Consider the following 20,451-nt stretch of genomic DNA (forward strand, 5'->3'; position numbering starts at 1 on the left):
TTTGCTGCTGGGTGGTCATCACTGTTGAACAGTGGTATAATTTAATGGTTAGGTGCCGAGAAGGTTTTTTTTGGGTGTGTGTCTTTTATTGTAATTTATACCTAACGATATAAATTATACCATTTAACAAAATCTGACATCATGTTTGGCCAAACTCTGCTTTCTTCTCTTGAATAATTAACTAAATAACAACAAAGAAGTCATTACTTCTGGGAAGGTCTGACTGACCTAACAGTGGGCTGAAACTTCCGGGGACACTTTCCCTGTCAACCTCCACGCCACCCTTGGCAGACAAAATTTATATCCCAGGACCTTGTTGATTTTAGAGGACTCCTCTTTCTGCAGACGGAAGGAGCACGGCGTGACCTAACGCCTATTGCGATTTCTCTGTTCTTTCCCCTGAGAGCTAGCCTATGCTGTGCAAGTTCTGCTGATACAGCTACAGATAGATGTGTAGATTCAGCATATGCCGACAGAAGGAGCATTTCGGTGGGAATAATAAAAGACCAACATGAGCTATTCGGCGTAGCATCATCATGGCCTTAGTCACATGCTAAACTCTTCCATGGGTCTGAACAGAGCCTGCTTCAACACTGTGTTTGCACTGGTTCATTGGTGTGAGTGTGTTGTATTGAAATGTGTGTGTCAGCGTTGCTCTGGTCTTTCTCACTCATTGTCTCTCTATTTCCAATGTTGTTTCTCCGCTCAGTTGACAGCGGCCAAGGAATGAGGCCATTGTGCCCTTCTCAGCAGTTGTCACATCTGTGTGGCAACCCTACCAGCAAGCATTTGTAAAGGTGTTAAACAATTTGCACGTGAATAAGTGTTTTTATATCAGCACTGGACTGCTTGAACCAGACTGAAAATTAGAGAACGGCCCAAACGGGGACCTCTGATTTGAATCCTTCTCTGAATTTCAATGAAGAGTCATAGATTTCAAGTTCAGAAGGGACCACTGTGATCATCTAGTCTGCCTCCTGCATAACACAGGCCAGAGAACTCCTCCAAAACAATGCTCAGAGCAGCTGTTTTAGACAAACAGCCCATCTTGATTTAAAGATTGTCAGTGATGCAGAATCCACCGCAACCCTTGGTAAGTTGCTCCAAGAAAGGGCTGCCTGCCACTATGGTTTTGGGTCTAAATAGGATCCAAAACTGCTTTACAGGACCAGATCAGACCCATTGTAATCAAAATATAGCAGGGATTTCATGATAGCACTTGATCGCATGAGAGCTCCACCATTTGGGACTGAACTCTCATGAGGACAGTTCACAAGACTCTGGCCCCATCAGAATCCAGACCCGAACCTTGGGTCAGTCCCAGACTTACGTCCTGAATCCTAAGTTAAACCTGAATTTGATATGGATCTGAACAGTGCATGCTTGACATATTGCTGTGGAAAATATCCTGGTTCACTAAGGTGATCAGATGACTTGACACCACTAAGAACAGACTGTTAACATTTGGAGTTACTTGTTCCTGTTTAAGGGTGTGTCACCAATAATTTCAAACATGAGTCAGATCCTAGGGAGATGTAATGTGTTAATAATTCAGAAACAGCACACAGTAATTCTAATATTTGGCACTTCTCAACGGCACACCTTAAAGCACTTTTCCCAGTTGGGTAATATCCCCATTTTATAGCTGAAGAAACTGAGGCAGCAAAAAGCAAAAGGACTTGTTCTACATCATACAGTGAGTCAACTGCAGAGCGAAGCATGTCTTCCGATTCCCACGGCAGTCCATGCACCAAAACATGCTGCCTTTCTCACCGCTGGACTGCGCCTCCTCCTGTTGGTTCTGGGGATTAGCTCTGGGAGGCCAATGCCCCTTCCTGCAGTTGCACATCATCTCTCTGTCTGTCTGTCTGTCTCTCTCTCAGTCCACAGCCCCTCTCTCACTCCAGCAGCTCCTGCTTCCTCTTCACAACTCAGCCCTCTGGCCAGGTCAGCATGGCATAGAGCTGGCTATGCTGGCTTTGTATTACCTGGGGATTTCCAGGCTCACCTACAGATAACCAGTTAGAGAAGGAGGCTAAGTCAAGAAAGAGAAAGAAAGAGTTTCACCCATCTATATAAAGACCAATACACACGGAGGCTGGCAATCCTGTGTTTTGAGTCCTGTCAGTCACGCACAGAAACTCTCCATAGAAACACTGGGATTAGAGGTGATCACAGAATTATTTTTTTCCCCCCTAAGATTTTTTTTATTCAGTTCTGGGGCTTTGGGTCAAATGAAAACGTTTAGATTAAAACAACAATATTTTGGTTTGGGGTTTGTTTTTTTGGACAAAACCCCAACTGTTTGGTTTTGGTTTTTACAACAGATTTTTTGTGTGTGTGAAAAGCCATTTTGCATTTAAAAAACAAAACAAAAAACCCAGCAAACAATGTTTTGATGGAAAATTTTTGACCAGTTCTACCTGAGATGCCTTTATACTCAAGGAGACAGGCAATCAGAAAAACACCGTCATTTCCTCTGGGATCATGTTGTGGAATGGTGTACATTTCTGTAAGCCATTATGAACAATGCAGCGAAGAACCAGAATGGAGGACAAGCTTGGTTGTGTACTTTGGAATGACAGAACAACAAGATACTGATAAAGTTGCTTAGACGAGCGGTCGTACAGCAATATATTCTACTTGCCGGGCAATGCAGTGAAACAGCAGATGCAGTCATGTATTACCTGTCCTGCTAAAAGTAATTGCTAACTCTACTTGTTACCAGATCATTTCACAGACTGAGATGGGGTATAAGAGACATCAGTCAGCGAGGTCTATCTAGATCTAGATGTCTCATGTGTTTTTTTCAGGCAATGATGAATCACACAGTCTCTCGCATTCACTTTCCCATGACTTCTGAAGAACGGCAGAAAGTAGGAGAATAACTCTGCGTGTTGCATTTCCTTAACAAACCTCTGTATGCCCAGCTGCATGTAGAACGTCTACACGGGTGTACAGAGCCAAATCCATACCTGGTGTACCTTCCTCCCCTGGGCTCAACGGAGGTACACCAGGGATGAAAATGACCCCTTATATGCAGATATAATAGTCATCAAAGCCATTGCAACCACCTGTGTTTCTCAACCCAAGGTGTGTATATACAGTGACCTTACAGTGGGCATATGGAGGCCTGCATACTCCAGCCACGCCAATTAGTTTCCATAGTAACTACCATATTTCACAGGGAGAAAAAGCAGAGGAAACTTTTATAAAGGGCCAGAAAAGCCCGTGGCAAGTAAGCAGCATGTGCTAAACAGGGGGACAAATACTGGTTCTGCAGTTAAAGCCTGAATGATAGATCTTTGTCCATGAGAAATTCCCCTTTGTGTATGGGGGAAGGATTATTCCCCCTCCCACAAACTACAAATAGGTCCTGGTATGCTGGCATGGCCAAGTCATGGTCTTGAGTGGTAAATACAGACTGTTGCTTTCACCTGCACCTGGTCTGAAGACGACCTCTGAACAGGTCCATTAGCCATTCCTACATTCACTTTCTGCCAACAGCCTCCTCTGGTGAGTGTCCCAGGCACAGAGCCCCCTGTGTGGATGCCCTGGGGCCACATCCCTCCTGGCACTTGGAACTAGAGGTGGTCGAAAAGTGTGTGTCTGGGTGTGGCGGGGGGCAGGGGGAGAGTATGAAAATTCAACTGAAACATTGTTTTGTTGCTTCAAAATTTCAGCAATTTTTCATTGGAAAAAATAAATCAAACTTGGGGACATTTCAAGTAGCTGTAGTTGAAATTGGGCATAGCTGTTGCATTTTGGATACCAAGATAGGCGGCAACTTGGATCTGTTCCTTATGGGCAGATCCCACTGATTTGTACGGCTCATCTCGAAGCTCCAGAGATAAGTGGTTCACGTAGCGCCTATAAATAAAGTTTCATTTATTTGGGAAAACCTGAACAACATCTTCATGGCTCTGCCAGTGGTAGAATATTTTCTTTCATTTTTAAAAATTACATTAAATATTTTCACTGAGAAATCTGACATTTTTTCCATCAGCTCTAGCCTATGTGGATACTTTAATGTCTTCCTCCTGGCCATAAGTTACGGCTAAACTGTTCCCAAAATGTAGACTCAACATGTATGTATATAGACAGATACACATTGCGTAGATTAAATATGTAACAATCCATATTTTCGTGTGTTGGTATATACATACTCAACACGTGTGCACACATTCATGGGAGAAAGGAAAGCTATTTAAGATATATCAAAGTCAAAATGCAGGGTAATTGCTGTTCAAGTGGAATCAAAGGTTGACATTATGATTAAATAGCATTGCTGTCTTTTACGAGAAATCTAGTTATAGACAAACAACACCGAGGTCATCAACAAAATAGAATTTAATCCTTAGCTATGAATTAACGAATGTGTTTTAGATTAATTTAAATCCACAAAGAGACTTTGTGTTGCAGGAATATTCATCATAAAATTTACTAGCTTAGTGCTCTGGCAGGGATTCAGTTTTGCAGTCCTCAAGGTAACAAGCATCTTATAAAACAAACAAAATCCCCCCATTCATTTACTTTTTAAAATGTTTTGTTTTTTTTCAGAAATTTCCCCCCTTTTAATTGGATTCCTTTGAACTTGTGTATCTGCTCAAACCAAAAGTTTTTAGGAATGCCACCAGCTCTTTTTGCCTCTTCTCAGATTAACTCCTCTTGAAGCTTAAGTTACAGCTTCTCGCTGCCCCATGGTTAGTTCACCCTGCTCCGAGCAGGGAGTTTGAGCCATATGGCAGAGGATAAGAAACTGAGAATTCTGGTTTAATATTAATTTGGACTTGAGATAATAGAAACACAGTGAGGGGAAAAACAGGTGGATTTCTTCCAATCATCGCTTACAAACCAGCTGAAATAATTTCAGAGGTCCTGACTCAAGAAAGCACTTAAAGCATGAGCGGGAGTCCATCTTTATTCAGGACAACATTGACTTCAATGGGATTTAAGCACATCCTTAAGTACTTTCCTGAATAGGGATGCTGTCCTGAATCAGGGCCTCAGTGTGTGTGACCCATATGCAGCATTTAGGAGTGTAAATAAGATAAGAAACAGCTGGGAAGATATATAGTTCTTTGGGGTGGTGGGTGGGCTCTGTGTACATAAAGACCTGCCAGTGTGGGGTGGAGGGTTCTGCTGAATGATCCAGAATCCATCCAGACATTGGGTATGGCAGGCATGCCCGTTAGCTGTCTGGTGCTAATTGGGTGATTTCCATTGTGGGCAGGACACACCCAGAGTCACTCTCTGAGAGTGGAACCAATGGAACTCAAGGGGAGAGGGATGGGTTTATAAATAAGAGGAGTGACTGACAGATTGAAGAATTCAGCAGCGAAGCAGCACGTGGACCAGAAGGGTCTGCTGCGAGGACTGTATTCCAAGGATTTTGCCTATTTGTTTGATTAGAAGGCAGGCTCTCTCCCCTGCTGGAGAAGACAATGACTAGAATTTGCTGCAGTGGGAGGGGGGGTTGAAGGAGATTGAGGGACTATCACTTGTCTCCAAGACGTTAAGGAGCTGGTGTACCGTACAGAGGGCTTGGACACCATTACGCACAGCCTGGGAAGGGCAAATCCCCCCCAGAGCAGAGTCCTAGGGCACTGTAAATATGTATGTGCATAAACATAATAGTATTTTGCATTGAACCTGTGGTAGCAGCAAACACTAAAACTGGGAGAAACTGCCCTGAAAGTGTTGTCTTTTAAAGAGTTGTTTTTGACAATAGTCACAATTGTTTCACGGATTATAAATAAACTGTTATGCTAGTGAGAGAGAGAGAATGTAAATGGTTTGTTGTGTAGAGCAGCTAATGCAGCCCCGCCACTCCTTTCAGTGTCTCCCTGCTTGCTATCCAGCAGCCACTCCCACAGCTTCCTACCTGTAGAATTTCCTTCTCTCTCCCTTTGATTCTCCACAGGCTTCTGCTTTATCTACACCCCAGCAAAGTTGATTTAGCCACATGACCTCCCTGTCATGTGACATTGTTCATTTTGTCCACCCGGGGAAGCAAACTAAGTGGCTCACAGGTGTGGCTGGACCAATTGCCTCTTAAAGGGCCAGTCACCCTGTGATGTGATGAAGTCAGAGCAAGGAAACAATACCGTATGTTCTAGATCGGGCCACTTTTCTCCTTGTTGCAGAGCAACAGCCAGAGTTGAATAGTCCAACAGCATTAGTACGATCCATACATGAGAACTGTACATTTACTCTCTCCCAGGAATTTGTCACGAGCCATTTGGCAGTAGACGTCAGATGAGCTTGCTGTTGACACGCTTCATTCTTTTTATCAAAGCAATCATTCTTTGTTTGGAGAGCATGACTCCACAATGCCAGGTGTTGGGACCATAGCACCAAACAGCAGCGCTGGCAGCTGTTGCAGCAGATTTCAATTTTTCACCCCAGCTGGCTGTGGGATAGGATGCCAGATGAAATTAAGGAGCTTCATATAATCAGAATTTGCATCCCCATAATAATGTATCATTTGTAATGACCATTCTCTGCAAAAAAATCCTTCCAGATGCTGTGTTTGAGGCATGGAGTAATCACTTCAACGAATGACCCTACCCACCTATTGACTAGGGAAGGCTATTAGGAAAGGTTAGTGAAATTGGTGGGCAGGATACACCATAGCCAAGAGCAATGAAACATGTTTGCGTAGTTTATCCCGGTAAACTTTAATAGAGAGGGTGGGTTCATGTCCAAAGGAACTCCATTCTTTCCTTTCTTGAGCTGGACAGTCGATTTCTGACCATTTTAAAAACTGGTGAAATAATTTAGTTTATCTCTGTTCAGGTTTCATTACGGAGAAATGAGGAAAAGATCTTGAATGGTGTCAAATCGTTTTTACTTCCCCCACTTTGCAGTAGCGTTTCACACTGTCTGTTTAGATGCCAGCCCAGGCTCTGAAAGGGATTAAAACTCCCACTTGTCCTGGAACTTGCGTGGAAGCTCTAAGGAACAACTATATTAGCTGAGTTATGCCAGCCTGCTTCACAGCCTGTGATTTAGCATGTCACTAAAACATAAAATTGCAATTTGAATATGATTGAAACCCAAGTTTGACTGAATTAAGTCCTTCCACTGAAGATGTACAAGGAAAAGGGGTGGGGTGGAACAGTAGAGGCTGCTCTGTGTTTGTTAAGCTGAAGAAATGCTCCTTGCACTTTGAGCGGAAGGTGGTGAGGTTTGCAATGGTCTTTAAAAAGAAAAGGAGTACTTGTGGCACCTTAGAGACTAACCAATTTATTTGAGCATAAGCTTTTGTGAGCTACAGCTCACTTCATCGGATGCATACTGTGGAAAGTACAGAAGATCTTTTTATACACACAAACCATGAAAAAATGGGTGTTTGCCCCTACAAAAGGTTTTCTCTCCCCCCACCCCATTCTCCTGCAAATGGCCCAACTTGATTATCATACACATTGTAAGGAGAGTGATCACTTTAGATAAGCTGTTACCAGCAGGAGAGTGGGGTGGGCAGAGAGAAAACCTTTTGTAGTGGTAAACACCCATTTTTTCATGGTTTGTGTGTATAAAAAGATCTTCTATACTTTCCACAGTATGCATCCGATGAAGTGAGCTGTAGCTCACGAAAGCTTATGCTCAAATAAATTGGTTAGTCTCTAAGGTGCCACAAGTACTCCTTTTCTTTTTGCGAATACAGACTAACACGGCTGTTACTCTGAAACCTGTCAATGGTCCTTAGTTTTTGTAGGAGCTTGTTCCATAGTCTCAGACTGGCCCTCCGTCTCCTGCATAGATGGACTTGCTCATTTTAACTCATGTAGGGTGGTAGGACTCTGTTGTTTACCCAACATGTATTGGAACCCTGCAGGGAGACACTGATTAGTTCCCGCTAGCTCATTGTATATCAGTGTAGCATGATAAATCCCCCCTGGATGCAAGGGAAGTACGAGTAGCTCTCTCAGGGAGCAGGAACTATGATAGATGTGAGAATGCAATAATTCCTGAGCTATAAAACCTTCAACAGCTAAGCGGAGGCAGGAGCGTGGATAGAGGCTTCTGTTGTGTTATTGCTTTTGAATTACAGCTAAGGCCAGAGCCCAGGAAGCAGGCAGTGAGTGTGGACATCTAGCTAGCTTGGGCACTGAAGCAGCACCGACTTCAGCGTGGACTAGCCCTGCAACCCCGGGTCCTGGCAGGCTTGTACAGTGTGCCCTGCTGCAGTGGCTTCGTTGCTTCAATCCTTGAGCTGGTTAGATTAAAGCTAGTCCAGGTATGTCTACATGAGCTGCGATCACCCACGGTGATTGCAGTGTGAACATACCCTTTGATTCAAGCTCTGGTGGGGGTGGGTTTGAATTCAGCCTGTTGACCTCCCAGCTCTAAAGGTTCCTTCCTCGTCCGTTTTCACATCCACTCTCGGAGTGAATACTGATCTAAATTTAATCTAAAATCCATTGCTCCCTTCTCAGGCAGCAGGTAAATGATGCAACTTCAGTGTCCTCCTGCTCCCGGGAATAGATCAGGTTTTTTAAGAGACTTTTTTAATTATGAAGAAATCGCTTTCCTCCCCTCTGTCTCATTCTGGGACATAGGTACAAGCATTGTTCTTCACTTCTCCATCAGCTCCTTCCATCATATTTGGAGTGACAAAGGCCATTCTTCCAGTGCTGTAATCTAAAGTTTGATCGAGTCGACTTAGCTTTTTAACTTCAGTGTATTGTCTGAGCGATTTGCGTTAGGATTTTAAATCAACTGCTCTTGACACATGGTTTGCTCCTACTGTACCACACTCTGTTTAAAACATTGGTGTCTTAAACTACCCTGTATGCAGAATTATGTGGACACCTGGATTTTAGGATATTGGCATTCTGCTCTCTAATTATCAGCAATGTAACATATTCTGTGCAGGAATCTTGGTAAAGTTTAACTGCTGGCCATGAGAGTCACCATCCCCTAATGCTTATGACGTTACTCATTGCAGATGGTGTCCTAAAGCACACCAGGTAAAACCTACCTACTAAATTCCGTTTATCTAATAAGATGAAGCACTTGTTACATTGCTCCTTTACTGCTTAATGCTTTGTTGTTTTTTAATTATTTTTTAAAGTAGAGCAATTTTGCTACTTCCCATGGGTGTAATTATTGTTCCTTTCAGAAACCTGGCATAAGCGTGTGTCACTTTATTCTGTCCAGCCTTCTGCTCCAGATGGTTTTGTCTTTCTGCAACTGGCTGAAATCTTTGGTCATAGTGGCTGGCAAGCAATGAGTTACATTTGGCTGCTCTTGGAGGGGAGAAACATTGATTAAGGGTGACACTGAGCCTTTCGACAGTCTTGTACATCTCAAAGGCCGTGCATCCCCAACCTGGTGCCTGGCCAGCATGTAGAAGTGAGGAGTCCAATAGCCAGATTCTGAGCTGGCATAAATGGGTATTGTTCAAAGGAAGTCAATGGAGTGATGTTGATTTACACCTGTTGAGAATCTGGCCCCAAGACTTTAACAGTTCAAATTATGTTCTGTCTCCTTTGAAATTAACACTTTTGTTAACAGTGAAATTCTGTAAGAAGCTTCTCAAGTTGTTACCTGTTCAGTCACCCCAGATTTGTCACATTTGCAATGAAAATTCAGGATAACGTCCTTTCTAGTTATTTTTTCATTACTTTCCTCCCCCACCTTTACACTTTCCTACATTAAGAACCTTCAGTGCTAGTAAGAATAACTCAATTTCATTCATTTCTGCTTTACCTTCTGGTTCAATAGATTGTCTCTCCATTCAAGATGTTGGCTTCACATTAGAGACATACCCTTGATCACTTTTTAAGAGACATAGTGATTTTTGCTATTACATGTTCTAGGACAGGTAACAATAACATCTTCCAATGGTTTACCAATTTCAGAGAGCTGGTAAATCATCACAGGTTGGTTTGAGTGCATGGTTTATGGAAGTCTAATAGTTTGTTATGCATAATTATGGTTGTTTGTTATCATTATACTTTGAAAGGAGATTGTGGTTAGTACCACACTGGAATCAGTAGCATTTACAAAGAGAATATTAAAGTTAGATCTTCAAAAGATGATCAGTCTCCTAATCTAATAAAAGCTAGAATTGCTTGTTAGGGCTCAGGATGGGTTGTTTTGTTTTTTTTAAACAACCTTATATTGTGCAGAACTGCACCACACAAGGTTAGCAACTTTAGAACCAACTTCTTTTTCTGAGTCCTCCTGTTCCTATACAGAGCTAGATATCCTCAAGCTAGCTAATTTTGTGCCTTTCCTGAGGTGGCTGCGTTTATTTGAACTTCCTACTGTTAATACAACTCTGTCAGTGGTGTCTTGGGGTGTGAGTGAGGAAAGGGGGACTGGAGCTTACCTGTCTACTGTTGAATAGATTCTGCAAGATGGCCAGCCCAGCTTCTGGGAGTGAGAGAAAACAAAGTTATGCTGTTTGCACTTACACGTCAATTTAAATTCTCTGGCATGATGATTTTAAAACTATTGCCTCTGAAAGATTATTCACACAGGCCGTGATAGAAAGCTCTTTGAAGTCAATGGGAAATCAGTGGGCTTTGGAGAAAAATAATTATAATTATTTATTATTTCCATTATTGTAGCACGTAGGAGCCCTGGCCATAGACCTGGATCCCATTTTGTTAGGCAAACACAAACAAAAATGTCTCTCACAACTGGGAATGGAAAATGGCTGCCTCTGCTTGAAATGTTCTTGGAAATTTCAAGAAATAAATTCCAAGAAGTAAGAGCCCATCGTGGTAATCATTGGAAGCCATTCTTTTGACCATTGTCGTTAAGGAGGGAGAGGAGAGAGAGAAATATTTACTCTGTTTTCTTCAGCTTTCTGGAGGCCCAGCCAAGAAACTGTCCCACTGTGAAATATTACAACTGATATCAAAAGAACCCCACTCTAGTGTGTGCTGTAAATTGTTCCCTTGTATGATCTTTTTGGAAAGATTTTTCTTGTCTGATTGCAGTTCGGTTATAACAATTTGCATTATACACCTGTCCCCAGCATAATGATTAACGATCTGGAGGATTGCACCCTCAGCAAGTTTGCAGATGACGCTAAACTGGGAGGAGAGGTAGATACACTGGAGGGTAAGGATAGGATACAGAGGGACCTAGACAAATTAGAGGATTGGGCCAAAAGAAGTCTGATGAGGTTCAACAAGGACAAGTGCAGAGTCCTGCACTTAGGACGGAAGAATCCCATGTACTGCTACAGATTAGGGACTGAATGGCTAGGCAGCAGTTCTGCAGAAAAGGACCTAGGGGTTACAGAGGACGAGAAGCTGGATATGAGTCAACAGTGTGCCCTTGTTGCTAAGAAGGCCAATGGCATTTTGGGCTGTATACGTAGGGGCATTGCCAGCAGATCGAGGGACGTGATCGTTCCCCTCTATTCGACATTGGTGAGGCCTCATCTGGAGTACTGTGTCCAGTTTTGGGCCCCACACTACAAGAAGGATGTGGAAAAATTGGAAAGCGTCCAGCGGAGGGCAACAAAAATGATTAGGGGACTGAAACACATGATTTATGAGGAGAGGCTGAGGGAAATGGGATTGTTTAGTCTGTGGAAGAGAAGAATGAGGGGGGATTTGGTAGCTGCTTTCAACTACCTGAAAGGGGGTTCCAAAGAGGATGGATCTAGACTGTTCTCAGTGGTAGCAGATGACAGAACGAGGAGTAATGGTCTCAAGTTGCAGTGGGGGAGGTTTAGGTTGGATATTAGGAAAAACTTTTTCACTAGGAGGGTGGTGAAACACTGGAATGCGTTACCTAGGGAGGTGGTGGAATCTCCTTCCTTAGAAGTTTTTAAGGTCAGGCTTGACAAAGCCCTGTCTGGGATGATTTAGTTGGGGATTGGTCCTGCTTTGAGCAGGGGGTTGGACTAGATGACCTCTTGAGGTCCCTTCCAACCCTGATATTCTATGATTCTGTGATAAGAGTTTTCAAGCAAGCATTTTATAGTCCCACTTTTATAAAAGTCCAGCAGCATTTTAGTCCACCCTGTACAAAAACTAAATGTACATGTCTTCCAGTTATCAGCAGATAGCTAGAGTTTATCCATTTTCCAAATATTTTGTAGAGGTCAGACTGATATTTATGACCCTGGACTGCAAAGGGGCAGAGGCAGGAAAAAGGAGCAACGTATTGGTAATTTTGCTCTTATTAACTGTCATTGCACTAAACAATATAATGCCTGATTGTACTCCATTGAAGCCGGTGGAAAGACTCTGACTCCCACTTATTTCAATGGGCTTTAGATCAGGTCCATACTGACCCATAGAAAAAATCCATTTCCACAGCTTAAAAAAATCTTAAAATGAATTAACAATACAGTAGGTAGCTGAAATAAACAGAAAACTGGGTAATAGATTCAAGAAACTCAAATTTCATAAAAATGGGATGAACTAGGTATACCACAGACACCTCCAAGGAGCAGAGGAAACAAGACAATCTTGGCCATTTTGCCTTTCTATAAAATTCCAGACAACTTTTTCCACTGCCATGTAAATTCACCCCTATAACTGGGCAGATTTCTTGATGATTTATTGCCCAGTTCATGGCTGTGATGTAGACTTAGCACTGTGTCAAGCATGAGGTCTCCTGTGAGTCAGAATTATCCACTAGGCAGAGGTAGAAGATGAAAGAATGCACGGTGAAAAATTCAATTTTTATCAGTTTGAAACTTTTCACGTCGAGCCAAAGAATTTTCAAGTTCATGTAGGGCTTTTCTCTTTGGGTCGCAGACAGCTAGAGAGTTCGCCCTCCTGGCTCAATGATCACTGGTGGCAGTACTCGCAACAGATGTGAGCTGAACGTTTGTGTAGTCCCAACACCGTCTTAGCTATGGGTTGGTACTCCAAGGCATCTTCCTTGATTATGGGTTACCGTGAAAATTGGAACACTCCTCTAAATGAGTACTTGCAAGAATGAATGTTGTTGTCTATTCAGCGTTCCATGCTGTTGGGATATAATTCTTCAATGTAACTTTCTCAAGGCTTATATTTCAAGAATGCAAAGGCTGCCAATTCGGAGACTCAAAAGGCTGAACACTTAAAATATTGACAAAATTGCATGCCTCCACATATACAGGAGTTAGAGTATATGTGTATGCACACTGACCTCTACTGGATAGACTCAGAACTGCTCAGCCATGTTTCATGTTTCATGAAAAGTTTCATGGGGAAAATCCTTTTAAAAAAAGTATATTTTCCCATTGGGATTTTCCAATTTTCCCATAAGAAATTTAAAAAATATGGTTTTGAAACACTTTCTTACTGTTGCCCAACTTTTTCCAGTTGGCACACGGTATTAAGTGTTGAAAGTGTTCGAGAGAGAGAGAGAAGGTAGGAGACTACAAGACATAGTGGCAACACTTTTTGGAAAACACAAAAGCTATTCACTGGTATTATCATTTAATTAACAAACTAAATCACAGCTGCTCACAATTACAGCTAGGTTTGTGGATAGAACCCAGCACGTTATATAATGGAGGAGAAGAGTCATTTGCAACAATAAGCCACAGTGGGGTGACTGATGAAAGAAGAGAGGTGGCAGAATTGGAACATTGGTCCTGATCCTGATCCTGCAGTCCTTACTCAGAGAAATGGAGGACTGTGTGTACTTCATAGTCAGGGCCATAAAGAGGTGAGAAATCTGGAACCACAGAGGTACGAAAGAGGGGGAGTAAAGAGAAGATCTAAAAGAATTGAGGGACATGTTCACCTCATAAATCAGGTGAGTCTCGTAGCCATGAAATCTGGGATCATTTGCAAAATCTTGCACCAGCAATATCGTTATATTCAGCCTGCAACTGGAGGAAAACTGTGTGTGTTACAGATAAGGGGGAAGGGGGAAATCTCCTTGCTCTTATAGAATTGTGTGATTTCATAACAGAATATCTGCTTGTATATCCAAATGTTAATATAATCATTTGCATATACCTTAATCAACTGATTTTGAACACTAACAGCTGTCACCTGAATGGAAGAACACATTAAAGCACTGGCATTAGAAAATATGTCATTTAGGTCCCAATCTGATAAACTTTGACACCTGCTTTAACTTTAGGCACAAGTGTAGTCGCACTAAGTTTGCAGAATTGGGACAAGGCCATAATCATAGGACTGCAGATATAGAGCCGGACAGTCAGCTGGTGATTTACACCAGCTGACAATCTGGCCCTTTGTTCTTAGCATAATTTTTCTATCCTGGAGAACAGTTCAGATCACTAAAAATATAGTGTTTGAACAATGTGTTTTGTTGTTGTTGTTTGTTATTTTAAGTATGGTGTTGTCATCACCCTAAAAGCTCTATTCCACGAAAAAATGATTTGCTTGGTGTTGGATTTGAAAACAAACTTCCCAAGCCATGAATAACACTGCTTTGAAAACGTGCACCACAAAAACCTTTGCTCTGTGCTAAGGAGTCTAAATTGCTTGAAAACATCATTGCAAAGAGAATGCAGCTTTCATCTGACAGACTGTATAAGGTGGTTTGACCTCTCGCTTCCTTTACATGCTTTGACTTAACTTTTCATGTAAGTTTCCAGCATAAATTCTTTTAATGCAAATTTCCATGTCAAAACTACAAACAGATATTTGATCAAAGGTCATCTCTCCTTTGTGTTTCTATTTGATATAGAAATTTCTATTTCATCTCTGCCTGTCATGGTCAGCTAAGGAAACTGCAACCTGATGGGAAATTACTCATGCATTTCGTGTCCTCTCTTGGAAGTTTTTTTTTCCCCTCCCTCTTCATATCTTATGGGTGTTTTAATTTGAATATATTTTCATTTTTAATGGAGTCGTTAAATTAGCTTTCAAAGTGCAGCAGTGTGATACTGAACATTGTCTGCTTATTAACTGAAGCTCAGTTTACTAGTAGATGATACTCTGGGAGCTGATAAAATAATTATCATTCTTTTAGTGGTGGCTTTACTTCATGTTTAACTCATGCAGCTTGTTTTATGTGGCAGTGTCTAAAGCATGGAAATGGCAGTAAATAAATTCTTTTTGGGTGGCTTATTTATTTTTAAACACAGCTTGACTAGTGATACATAAGAACAGATTCTAAGGGAAATTCTTACATCAGACCTGCTCCTGCATTCATGTACTAAAGAGTGTAGTAAGTACTAATAGCCCACTCCTTCATCAGTGACTGCTGGATCAGACCCTAAGTTCAGTAGTGAAGCCCTGATCCCACAAAGACTTCTATACATCTCTCTCTCCACTTATAGGTCCCCATTACCATAGTATCTGCACCCCTTTAATGTATTTGGCCTCACAACATCCCTGTGAAGAGCTATTGTCACCATGTTATAGATGGGGGGAATCGAAGCACGGAGAGATCCCATGACTTGCCCATGGTAACACGGGAGGCCTGTAGCAAAGCAGGGAGTTGATCTCAGATTTTCCAAGTTGGAGGCTACCACCCAAACCACTAGGCTAGCCTTCCTTCCTCTTCTCTGTTCTAGAACTACTCACAGCACATAACGTTAAGCATAGGCTTAAGTCTTTGCAGGATTAAGCCCTTAGAGAGAGAGAGAGAGAGTGTGTGTGCGTGTGTCTGTTTATATATCTAAGCAGAACATTGAAATACTATTTTGAATCTAGTTGAAATCTTGGGTTTGGTGACTTGTGTCTTTTTATAACCTCTTGTTTCTGTTTCACTGTTAAAATATAGAACATTAGTGAGACAATAAAATATAGAATGCCTAAGTCAAAATATGACTCCTATATTTTGCCAGTTCACTACCATTGTCCATTATGGCCTCAGTTCAGAAAAACGCTTAAGTACCTGCTTAATTACATTTAAGTCTCATGGGATTTAAACATGTGCTTAAAATCAAGCATCTACTTTGATGAACTGAGGCCTAAATAAACATATGGCCAAAGCTTGGGAGCACTCAGAAGTGAGCTAGTTCAGTAGTTTCAAAGAAGTGAATTGAATACATCCATCTGTATCATAGAATCATAGAATATCAAGGTTGGAAGGGACCTCAGGAGGTCATCTAGTCCAACCCCCTGCTCAAAGCAGGACCAATCCCCAACTAAATCATCCAGACAGGGCTTTGTCAAGCCTGACCTTAAAAATATCTAAGGAAGGAGATTCCACCACCTCCCTAGGTAACGCATTCCAGTGTTTCACCACCCTCCTAGTGAAAAAGTTTTTCCTAATATCCAACCTAAACCTCCCCCACTGCAACTTGAGACCATTACTCCTTGTTCTGTCATCAGCTACCACTGAGAACAGTCTAGATCCATCCTCTTTGGAACCCCCTTTCAGGTAGTGTAGGGTTAAGTAAAGGTTGTAAAAAAATGTTTGCAAATATGTTTGAAAACTCATGCTGCGATTTGCAGCTCTGAGCAGGTCTAGGTGACACGATGATAAATATATTGAGTGGGGACAACTCTATCTGTATTTCCCCCACTATGGTCTACCATGGGTACAAACTCTTAGGCTCCTGGCACCCCAGCTGTCGCCTCTCCTGGGTGGAGACATGCGTCTCTTTCTCTCTCCTGACCAAGGTATTTCCAGGCTGCACAGCTCCCTGCCCACACTGTGAATTCCCCAGCAAGTCAGACTGCCTAAGCAGGCCTGATTTGCCTTCTCCTCAGAGGCTATAAACAGCACGGCTTCCCACAGTTAAGTTACCCCACAGGTCTTTCTAAACAAGCACACTTATTCTTAAGGTAAAAGCATTAAAGGGAAAACATACTGACAACAATACAATAAAGGCACCTGCACACATCTAATAAGCTTACGAGATCACCTCCCCTCACCTCAATCTCCACAAGGGCTCTACTCGGCGTCCATCTTTCCAACCCTTTCCTAAGGTTTGGGCCCCTCCTTGAACAGAATGTCCTGTCCCGGGGTGACGGAGGGGGGTCCAGGCTGGGGGATGGAGCCGAGGGGTTTAGAGTATAGGAGGGGGCTCTGGGCTGAGGCAGGGGCTTGCGGTGTGGGAGGGGTTATGGGCTCTGGACTGAGAGTGCAGGTTCTGGGGTGGGGCCAAAAATGAGGGGTTCAGAGTATGGGAGGGGGCTCCAGGCAGGGGGTTGGCATGCAGGGGGCTGTGAGGGCTCTGGCTGGGGGTGCAGACTCTGGGTAGGGCTGGGGATGAGGGATTTGGGGTATAGGAGGGTGCCCTGGGCTGGGATCCAGGGGTTCGGAGGATGGGAGGAGGATCAGGGCTAGGGTAGGGTGTTGGGGCACAGGGGGAGGGGTGCAGGCTCTGGGCAGTGTTTACCTCAAGCAGCTCCCAGAAGAAGTCCCCCACTCTGGCTTCTATGCAGAGGCATGGCCAGGCGGCTCTGTGCGCTGCCCTGTCTGCAGGTGCCACCCCTGCAGCTCCCATTGGCCATGGTTCCCAGCCAATGGGAGCTGTGGAGACAGCGCTTGGGGTGGGGGCAATGTGCGGAGCCCCCTGGCTGCCCCTACATGTTGGAGCTGGAAGAGGGACATGCCATTGCTTCGAGGAGCCACGCGGAGCCATGGCAGGCAGGGGGCCTGCCTTAGCCCTGCTGTGCTGCCGACCGGACTTCTAACAGCCCGGTCAACAGTGCTGAATGGAGCCGCCAGGGTCCTTTTCTACTGGGCTTTGCGGATGAAAATCGGACACCTGGCAACCCTAGTAGAAACAAATGCTGCATTTGTCAATTAAGAAAATAACCTCCCTGTCAAAGCATTAAGCAGATGTCCGGTCCTTCACGGCTGTTCTTCCTCTCATTGAAGTCAGTGACACGACTTCCACTGATGTTAATTTTGCAGGCCTCTGTCATGAATTGCTTTAGAAATCAATGCTTTGCACATTGCCTATTTAACATTTAAAACCTGTATTCAAGATATGTCTCACTTTGGGTGACTGAAAGATCAATTCCTTGATCAGAGGCAGGAATGCAGTATTGAGATGACAAAGACCCACCCAGTGGCAAATGTTGTCATGCTGGCAAGCTAAATCATACCTGTTACGAATAGACTCGCATACAGTGCCAGGCATGCCAATGACACAGAGGAGGTGAGACATTGTAACAGTAAGCCACAGCGGGGTGGTGCATTACTTGGCTACGAGGGCTTGCCTGAGGTACTCTGTGAGATATGTGGTTGAAGACCAAAAGGCAGATTCTGAGCTTGGTCACCATACCCCCTATCTAAATCTGGAGCTATGCCACATTTACCTGGGTCTAACTGAGATCAGTGGTTGGTCCCATCTAGGAAGCAGGCCAGTAGCTTTCCTAATGCACACCTTGGTATGGCTTATTGCTTCCAAAGCATGTCTAAAAAGTAATACAAAGACACTGGGGAGCCTGTACAATGTATTACTTTGAGTAACCCAGAGTCTTTCAGTATCACTACACCAGAATAAAACATTTTTAGACAAATGGCTCTGACCTGTAAAGCCCTAAAAAGCCTGGTGCCGGCTTACCTGAGGGCCCAATGCTCTCCCCAGGCCATACTGCCACAGCTGTGGTCAACAGGGCTGCCCATCAGCTGGATCCCCCCTTGTAATCCTGGCAGGATTTTTGGAGAGTGCCTAGGGCATGCTACCTAGACTAGGAAGGGACAGAAAGGAGTTTCTGTAGGTGGCTGGCTGACTGAGTTTCTGTTTGAAATGATTGCTGGGAATTTTTAGTGTGTTAGCAGTGAAGTCAGGGTGCCAAAGGCGTTGGAAAGGCATCTGTTTAACATTTTACATCCAAATAAATAAATAAGCAAATGAAAAAAAGGTTGACATGAAATATGACGAAGCAAAGGCTGAATCCATATTCATGACACCATGTTGGCAGCATTCCTGATGCTCTCACCAGAGATTGTCGAGAGTGTGCATAACCCAGACATCGCTGTCATTCACTCAGTGAATGTCACTCAGGGACTTCTTGGAAGCAGTATAAAAGGTCAGGGACAGCGACAAGTGTTGGAAGCGAGGGGTGGTGATGCCTGATAACAGGAAGATAAAATCGCTTCACAATGGCTAGGCAATGAGTTTGCTGTGCCTGTGGCTTCCTATGCCAATCAGATCCATCTCGTTGTTTCCTTGTGCTCCCTCTGACTGTTTGTATCCCACCCGTTTCTCATTTATACTTAGATTATAAACTCTTTGGAGACGGAAATGAGTTTTTGTTCTGTGTGTACAATGCCTAGCATGATGGGGCACCAAGCTCTGATTAGGACCCCAATGTGCTACCACAATACAAATAAATGCCAGTAATAATTAAAGAGAAATAGAAGTGAGAACCAAGGATGGTGGTCTTTTTTCCAGACATTTTTCTTCTCAGTGTTTCCCTAAACAAAACCCGGAACTATTCAGGCAACAAAATGAATCTCATCAAGTTTTCATTTATTTCTGAGTAATACTGGTCACACGTGCATATGTTTTGTGTGGGAAAGTAACCATATGCTTTTAAACTATTTCCCTAACATTTATACAGAAATTAATCTTAAGCAAATATTGACTCTTTCAGAAGGCAGGCCTTGAAACACCTGTATAGGTGAAAAGATATGCCACATATATAATTGCTGGTTAACTGATGACTTAGACTATTTTTATTGCTATGTAGTGAAGTGAGACTTCTTGCCTGTGTTTGAACTTATAAACAGCAAAAGACACCACAGTGTATAAGCCTTTTAATCAATATTGTTTTAAAAACTATAGCTGAGGTTTTTCATTTTCTATACGGTAACGGGTGTAATTTGCTACACACAGACAAAATAGTCGGCCCCAAGCAAGGATCAAACATACTGTCTCTGTATGTAAAACAGGTTTTCCAAGCTCTAGTTCCAGAGCTATACTTAATCAGCGTCCCACACCAGCAGAGCACCCTTGCAGGGGTATGTGTGCTGTAAACCAGGCCCTGGTGCAGACATGATGCATGTCTGTCTCCATCCTCCCTTCTATACTCTGTGAGCTGCTTGCTATACTGGTAAATGTGTTAGCTTGCAATTGGCATTCCAGTGACTTTCTAGAATAAGTTACTCCTTGTTCATTATTTGTTCCACGCTAGTTTCTATTTATGTTGGATATAACTCTGAATAGTATGAGCCGTGATCAACCAATCAGCCAGGTGGGATCAGGCTACAATTTGTAATGTAGCACCCAACTGAGTTGTAATAACTGGGCATTGAACACATCCTGAGCCTTTCCCAAGGACTTGGGCACTGGACTTAAAGGGGGTTTATTCCAATCTCTTGCCTTATTAGAATAGGTTCACGTGCTCAGTGGTTTGATCCCCGCCCTCACACCCAGTGAAGACAACGGGACTGATCACATGAGGAAAGGTGGAAGGACCGGGCCTGTTGAATGTAAAGGAATCTGATCCCAGCACACTAACTGTCTCACCTTATTTTGTTTTAGTGGTGTTAAGTTAATGAAAATATGTGCCGTGATGCATCACAGTCATGAGAAATTGTAGGATACATCTGGAGATGGTCCCCTAATTAATGCCACTAATGTCCCCTGGC

The 20,451-nt window shown here is 43.1% G+C and overlaps 1 long non-coding RNA gene across 1 annotated transcript in view; it reads right to left on the bottom strand.

Moving 5' to 3' along the window:
• Positions 1-1,949: 1,949 nt before the first annotated feature.
• The window catches only part of LOC141991375 (uncharacterized), a 51,584-nt gene continuing 33,082 nt past the window's right edge, over positions 1,950-20,451 (bottom strand). The window contains exon 3 of the long non-coding RNA XR_012640356.1: positions 1,950-2,008. This is a non-coding gene — a long non-coding RNA (uncharacterized LOC141991375). The remainder of the gene's footprint in view (positions 2,009-20,451) is intronic.

The sequence above is a fragment of the Natator depressus genome, chromosome 7 (assembly GCF_965152275.1).
Source record: "Natator depressus isolate rNatDep1 chromosome 7, rNatDep2.hap1, whole genome shotgun sequence".
Classification (NCBI taxonomy): Eukaryota; Metazoa; Chordata; order Testudines; family Cheloniidae; genus Natator; species Natator depressus.